Source organism: Salmo salar, chromosome ssa09, assembly GCF_905237065.1.
Source record: "Salmo salar chromosome ssa09, Ssal_v3.1, whole genome shotgun sequence".
NCBI classification, from domain to species: domain Eukaryota; kingdom Metazoa; phylum Chordata; class Actinopteri; order Salmoniformes; family Salmonidae; genus Salmo; species Salmo salar.
Window position 1 is genome coordinate 17049513 of NC_059450.1, and position 8023 is coordinate 17057535.

Sequence of the window (8023 nt, forward strand, 5' to 3'; positions counted from 1 at the left end):
GGAAAGGCTGGAGCAACGAACCGCCCTTGCTGTCTCTGCCTTGCCGGTTCCCCTCTTTCCACTGGGATTCTCTGCCTCTAACCCTTTTACAGAGGCTGAGTCACTGGCCTACTGGTGTTCTTCCATGCCGTCCATGGGAGGGGTGCGTCACTTGAGTGGGTTGAGTCACTGACGTGGTCTTCCTGTCTGGGTTGGCGCCCCCCCTTGGGTTGTGCCATGGCGGAGATCGTTGTGGGCTATACTCGGCCTTGTCTTAGGACGGTAAGTTGGTGGTTGGAGACATCCCTCTAGTGGTGTGGGGGCTGTGCTTTGGCAAAGTGGGTGGGGTTATATCCTGCCTGTTTGGCCCTGTCCGGGGTATCATCGGATGGGGCCACAGTGTCTTCTGATCCCTCCTGTCTCAGCCGCCAGTATTTATGCTGCAGTAGTTTATGTGTCGGGGGCTAGGGTCAGTCTGTTACATCTGGAGTATTTCTCTTGTCTTATCCGGTGTCCTGTGTGTATTTAAATATGCTCTCTCTAATTCTCTCTTTCTCTCTTTCTGTCTTTCTCTCGGAGGACCTGAGCCCTAGGACCATGCCTCAGGACTACCTGGTATGATGACTCCTTGCTGTCCCCAGTCCACCTGGCCGTGCTGCTGCTCCAGTTTCAACTGTTCTGCCTGCGGCTATGGAACCCTGACCTGTTCACCGGACGTGCTTGTTGCACCCTCGACAACTACTATGATTATTATTATTTGACCATGCTGGTCATTTATGAACATTTTAACATTTTAACATTTTGACCATGTTCTGTTTTAATATCCACCCTGCACAGCCAGAAGAGGACTGGCCACCCCTCATAGCCTGGTTCCTCTCTAGGTTTCTTCCTAGGTTTTTGGCCTTTCTAGGGAGTTTTTCCTAGGGAGTTTTTCCTAGCCACCGTGCTTCTTTCACATGCTTTGCTTGCTGTTTGGGGTTTTAGGCTGGGTTTCTGTACAGCACTTTGAGAATATCAGCTGATGTACGAAGGGCTATATAAAAATAAATTTGATTTGATTTGATTTGAGATACTGACCAAAGAGTAAGTTCTTAAGAGCCTTTACACCTGGAGCCACAGCAGCTGCACACAACATCCCCACTAAGCTTCTCATCTGTAACAGATTGGTCACCCATTAAAGCTAAATGTTATAGAATAAATCATGTTTCCCTAGCCCATGCCCAGATACCTTGATTTGATCTTGTTGCAAGACTTAGCACCTGGAGGCACCATGGTTAGAGATGATCACACTGCAGTGCACATAGCTCTAGGAAAGACAGATTCATTCAGAATGGAGTCTAATGTGGACAGAGAACTTATTGTCCTATGGGCAGGCCTGCTGGACACATACCTGGAGGTGGATGAGCTGCCCTCGTTGACAGATACTGGTTTCAGATGCATTGGTCCAGAATGCTGCAAGTTCCATGAGAACATTATATTTGTAAAGAGTATAGTAAAAAAATCAATTTAAAAAAAAGTCAATTTAACAGTGTCACCTTTATCATGACTCACAGTTTATCACATTCACAGCAAAGCCCCAGCTCTTGTAGACTCCAGTCTAGTGAGCTGGTGTTGAAACAGGTGTAGTGGGACTCACCTCAGACCTGAGATAGAACAATATTGTAATTAAGCAACATCCAACACCCACATTACTTAAACACAAATGTAGAAGCTTTGAAACTAACCTGTGGTATGAAGGATACAGGCAGTACAAAAGCAGACAGCCACCAGGTGGGAGTTCCTGGGGTTTAAGTGGAGGACATTGGAATAGTCTCAAATCCATTGTGTGTCTGGAGACGAAAGTAGTATGTTATACACATCTTGAAATCATGAAACATTTTATTGGAAAGGATAGTTGTCAGAACAGCATTTGGAATACGCTACTCACTTCCACACTGGGTGAGTTCATAAGTGAAGACAAATGCATTCCCATGAGCTCCCTTGCTCTGGTACCCAACACCAAACATGAACTCCTCACCACAACACCATTAAACCGCTGATCTACCTGCATGGTAAAATGTGTTCCACTGCACATTAACTGATTTATGGGGAGATTAACACGTGGAGGTAGTTCTGCACGCATGCGGAAGTTCAGCACCCCAGTGAACCAAGAACTGAATGTGGTGTCATAGGGGGATATCATTATTTATGGCACCAGCAGAGAAAAATCACTGCCTTGTCTTCTACAGCTAGACAAATCCCTATGGTAAACAACAGGCATACCACAACCCCACTCTCCACTCTCCACTCTTCACTCTTCACTCTCCACTCTCCACTCTCCACTCTCCACTCTCCACTCTCCACTCTCCACTCTCCACTCTCCACTCTCCACTCTGACCTGTAGCACTGGTAAAGGCCCTGTTAATAAAGGACTCTCTGATGGCTCTATTTGTTGCGTCAGGTTGGCAAAGCACAGGTGTTGATAATCGTTAATCAATGTGCAATCAGTAAGTGCACGCATGTGCACAGCATTTTAAGTTTGGAACCTATAAAATCAATGAGAGATGATACTTGCAAATTAATTGCTTACTGGCTGGTTGGTAACACTCAATTGTAATAACTAGTCTGATTGTGTGGTCTGTTACATTACTTTACCTTAACATGTATGTATGTATGTATGTATGTATGTATGTATGTATGTATGTATGTATGTATGTATGTATGTATGTATGTATGTATGTGTAGGTAGGCCTAGGCCATACATCATTGGAAGTACAATTGAAATTCCCATCTGCTCCGTTTTGACAGACCACTATTTCACAGGTAATAGAGGTGGGGCGTAGTTACAGTTTGTTAGACAAAGATATGTGAACTGGGTCATTCCAACCATACAGTCTCTCTTGGACCTCATAACATTTGGGGAAAAAGTATATTTCTTAAATGTGTATTCTATCAGAAAAAGGACATGTTTGACTTTCAGAAAAACATATTGGTCAAGCTCAGGCACTGACTTTATTTAGGTGCATTTTCCAACCTGTTAGGTGCATAATCCTAACAGGGTGTACATTTGACCCTCGCTCTGTGAGTGAGCAATATTGAGCTAGCGTAATGGTGAACGCTTTAACAACATTTTAACTTCTCTATCAAACAGATATAGAAATGTTAATTTTCTCTATAATTTTGCCTAACGGTGAAAATGTATGATTTGTACATACAGACTAACAACATGAAACATGTAAAAATAGATAAAACTGAGTGTTTATATTTATTTAGTTTTGCACCATTGTTTTCCCACCAAAGAAATTGACACTTCCTGAATGTGGTGTCATTGTAGGAAGGGGTTATTTTCTTAAATTAAGAATTACAGCAAACTAACAAGGTGGAAAGTGATATCAGGGCCGCACAGAAAATAAATAAATAAATAAAAAAAATTAAAAAAGTGAGAGAATTTAACTAGGACTATGAAAGATTGAATATTTTATGGCTTATTTTTCGTGGAAGTTCATAACACCCAGGGACATAGCAAAACCACCTACATCCACTGGAAGAAAAAAAAAGTAAAAAATGCATAAAATTCCCATTCAAGGTCCATATTTTTTTGTTTAAGGTAAAGGACAACTTATATTTAAAGCTTTTTTGGAATCCATATTTTACACCACATAAAAATGTATATTTCCTGGGGACAGAAAAGGCACAACTGCAAACTTGGAATGACCCAACTATGAATGATCCATACTTGATGAGGTTACAGCTCATACGAAATGCCATAATGGAACGTATGGATTCCAGAAATGCAGAAAATAGATATTGTGGCAGCTGCAGAGAAGTACTTGGGGGTACGAGATTTGACTTCAGAAGAGTCACAGCGTGCGTTGAGTGGTATCTCAGGCTGTTGGCCTGAGGTAGGATCAGATAGATTTAACCCTATGGCAACGTTTTGTATAAACTAAGCTGTAACGTCGAGTATGGAAACATAGTTATCACATATCTTGTGTCACAAACTGTAGCTAGGCGGAGTGTAGCGTCCTCATGCTGATGCACAGGCAACAATTGTCTATAATATTGACAAGATGGTCTACTGATCGCTCTTAACAATGGAAATACATGTCCCCAAAGGCGAAAGGCAGGCGGGTGGAAGCGAGATCAGGTGGGAACATTGTAACCAATGACCTTCTGTAGAAAACATATCAATACGCTTGTAACAATCCAAGCATTATTAAGCTTCTATTCACTCAAATAAGACTCACATATCAAAATAGAAAATCATTTTTATCTTTACCAAATTTGATACACTCTCATTGCCCCCCATACAAAAACTCTTCACTTGCCAATGTCGCGTTCCCCTGCTCAGATGTTGCATGCATCAACCAATGGTTGAGTGCCACATCATTGAACTGTGTCATCGACTAACGGAATGTTATAACATACAGTACCAGTCAAAAGTTCAGGGTTTTTATTTTTACTGTTTTCTACACTGTAGAATAATAGAAAAAAACGATTAAATAACACATATGGAATCATGTAAATCAAATGTTATTAGTCACATAAGCCGAAACAACAGGCGTAGACCTTACAGTGAAATGCTTACTTACGAGCCCCTAACCAACAAAGCAGTTTTAAAAAACAAAAAAATACGAAAAAGAATAAGAAATAAAAGTAACAAGTAATGAATGAGCAGCAGTAAAATAACAATAGCGAGACTATATACAGGGGGGTACCAGTACAGAGTCAATGTGCGGCGGCAACGGTTAGTTGAGGTAATATGTACATGTGGGTAGAGTTATTAAAGTGACTATGCATAGATGATAACAGAGAGTAGCAGCGGTGTAAAAGAGGGGGGCTGGGGGGGGGGTGCAATGCAAATAGTCTGAGAAGCCATTTGATTAGGTGTACAGGAGTCTTATGGCTTGGCGCTCCGGCACCTCTTGCCGTGCAGTAGCTGAGAGAACAGTCTATGACTAGGGTGGCTGGAGTCTTTGACAATTTTTAGGGCCTTCATCTGACACCGCCTGGTATAGAGGTCCTGGATGGCAGGAAGCTTCGCCCCAGTGATGTACTGGGCCGTTCGCACTACCCTCTGTAGTGCCTTGCAGTCGGTGGCCGAGCAGTTGCCATACCAGGCAGTGATGCAACCAGTCACCATGCTCTCGGTAGTGCAGCCGTAGAACCTTTTGAGGATCTGAGGACCCATGCCAAATCTTTTCAGTCTCCTGAGGGGGAATAGGTATTGTCATGCCCTTTTCACAACTTTCTTGGTGTGCTTGGACAATGTTAGTTTGTTGGTGATGTGGACACTGCAGCCTCGTCGATGAGAATGGGGGCGTGCTCGGTCCTCTTTTTCCTATAGTCCACAGTCATCTCCTTTGTCTTGATCACGTTGAGGGAGAGGTTGTTGTCCTGGAACCACACGGCCAGGCCTCTGATCTCCTTCCTATAGGCTGTCTCGTCATTGTCGGTGATCAGGCCTACCACTGATGTGTCATCAGCAAACTTAATGATGGTGTTGGAGTCGTGCCTGGCCGTGCAGCCAAGAGTGAACAGTGAGTACAGGAGGGGGCTGAGCGTGCACCCCTGAGGGGCCCCTGTGTTGAGGATCAACGTGGTGGCTTTGTTTTTACCTACCCTTACCACCTGGGGGCGGCCCGTCAGGAAGTGAATAGCGTTCTAACATAGGTGTTCCTTTTGTCCAGGTGGGAAAGGGCAGTGTGGAGTGCAATAGAGATTGCATCATCTGTGGATCTGTTGGGACGGTATGCAAATTGGAGTGGGTCTAGTGTTTCTGGGATAATGGTGTTGATGTGAGCCATGACCAGCCTTTTAAAGCACTTCATGGCTACCGACGTGAGTTATTAGTGTTATTGGGCACAGGCACTATGATGGTCGGCTTAAAACATGTTGGTATTACAGACTCGGACAGGGAAAGGTTGAAAATGTCAGTGAAGACACTTGACAGTTGGTCAGCGCATGCTCGCAGTACACGTTCTGGTAATCCGTCTGGCCCTGCGGCCTTGTGAATGTTGACCTGTTTCAAGGTCTTAATCACATCGGCTGCGGAGAGCGTGATCACACAGTCGTCCGGAACAGCTCTCATGCATGTTTCAGTGCCATTTGCCTCGTAGCGAACATAGAAGTAGTTTAGCTCGTCTGGTATGCTCGTGTCACTGGGCAGCTCTCAGCTGTGCTTCCCTTTGTAGTCTGTAATGGTTTGCAAGCCCTGCCACATCAGACTAGCATCAGAGCAGGTGTAGTACGATTCGATCTTCGTCCTGTATTGACATCAAACGGGCATAGCGGGATTTCTTATATGCTTCCGGGTTAGAGTCCCGCTCCTTGAAAGCGGCAGCTCTACCCTTTAGCTCAGTGCGAATGTTGCCTGTAATCTATGGCTTCTGGTTGGGGTATGTACGCACGGTCACTGTGGGGACGACATCATTGATGCACTTATTGATGAAGCCAATGACTGATGTGGTGTACTCCTCAATGCCATCAGAGGAATCAAATGAAATCTTTCTTTTGGGGGGGGGAACATATTCCAGTCTGTGCTAGCAAAACACTCCTGTAGCTTAGCATCTGCTTCATCTGACCACTTTTTTATTGATCTAGTCACCGGTGCTTCCTGCTTTAGTTTTTGCTTGTAAGCAGGAATCAGGAGGATAGAATTATGGTCAGATTTGCCAAATGGAGGTCAAGGGAGAGTTTTTTATGCGTCTCTGTGTGTAGAGTAAAGGTGATCCAGAGTTTTTTTTCTTCTGGTCGCACATTTAACATGCTGATAGAAATTTGGTCAAACGGATTACAGTTTCCTTGCATTAATGTCCCCGGCTACTAGGAGCTTATGGCGGAATACAGCTCATTCAATGCCGTCTTAGTGCCATTCTCTGACTGTGGTGGTATTTAAACAGCGACAAAAAATACAGATGAAAACTCTAGGGACAGTTGAAGTTGGATGTTTACATACACTTAGGTTGGAATCATTCAAACTCGTTTTTCAACCACTCCACAAATTCCTTGTTAACAAACTATAGTTTTGGCAAGTCAGTTAGGACATCTACCTTGTGCATGAGACAAGGAATTTTTCAAAAAATTGTTTACAGACAGATTATTTCACTTATAATTCACTGTATCACAATTCCAGTGGGTCAGAAGTTTACATACACTAAGTTGACTATGCCTTTAAACAGCGTGGAAAATTTCAGAAAATGATGTCATGGCTTTAGAAGCTTCTGATAGGCTAATTGACATCATTTGAGTCAATTGGAGGTGTACCTGTGGATGTATTTCAAGGCCTACCTTCAAACTCAGTGCCTCTTTGCTTAACATCATGGGTAAAATCAAAAGAAATCATCAAAGACCTCAGATTTGGTTCATCCTTGGGAGCAATTTTCAAACATCTGAAGGTACCACGTTCATCTGTACAAACAATAGTACGCAAGTATAAACACCATGGGACCACGCAGCCGTCATATCGCTCAGGAAGGAGAAGCGTTCTGTCTCCTAGAGATGAACGTACTTTGGTGCAAATCAATAACAGAACAACAGCAAAGGACCTTATGAAGATGCTGGAGGAAACAGGTACAAAAGTATCTATATCCACAGTAAAACGAATCCTATATCGACATAACCTGAAAGGCCACTCAGCAAGGAAGAAGCCACTGCTTCAAAACTGCTATAAAAAAAAGCCAGACTACGGGTTGCAACTGCACATGGGGACAAAGATCGTACTTTTTGGAGAAATGTCCTCTGGTCTGATGAAACAAAAATAGAACTGTTTGGCCATAATGACCATAGTTATGTTTGGAGGAAAACGGGGGAGGAATGGGCCAAAATTCACCCAACTTATTGTGGGAAGCTTGTGGAAGGCTACCTGAAACGTTTGACCCAAGTTAAACAATTTCAAAGGCAATGCTTCCAAATACTAATTGAGTGTATGTAAACTTCTGACCCACTGGGAATGTGATGATATAAATAAAAGCTGAAATAATTCTCTGTACTATTGTTCTGACATTTCACATTCTTAAAATAAAGTGGTGATCCTAACTGACCTAAGACAGGGAATTCTTACTAG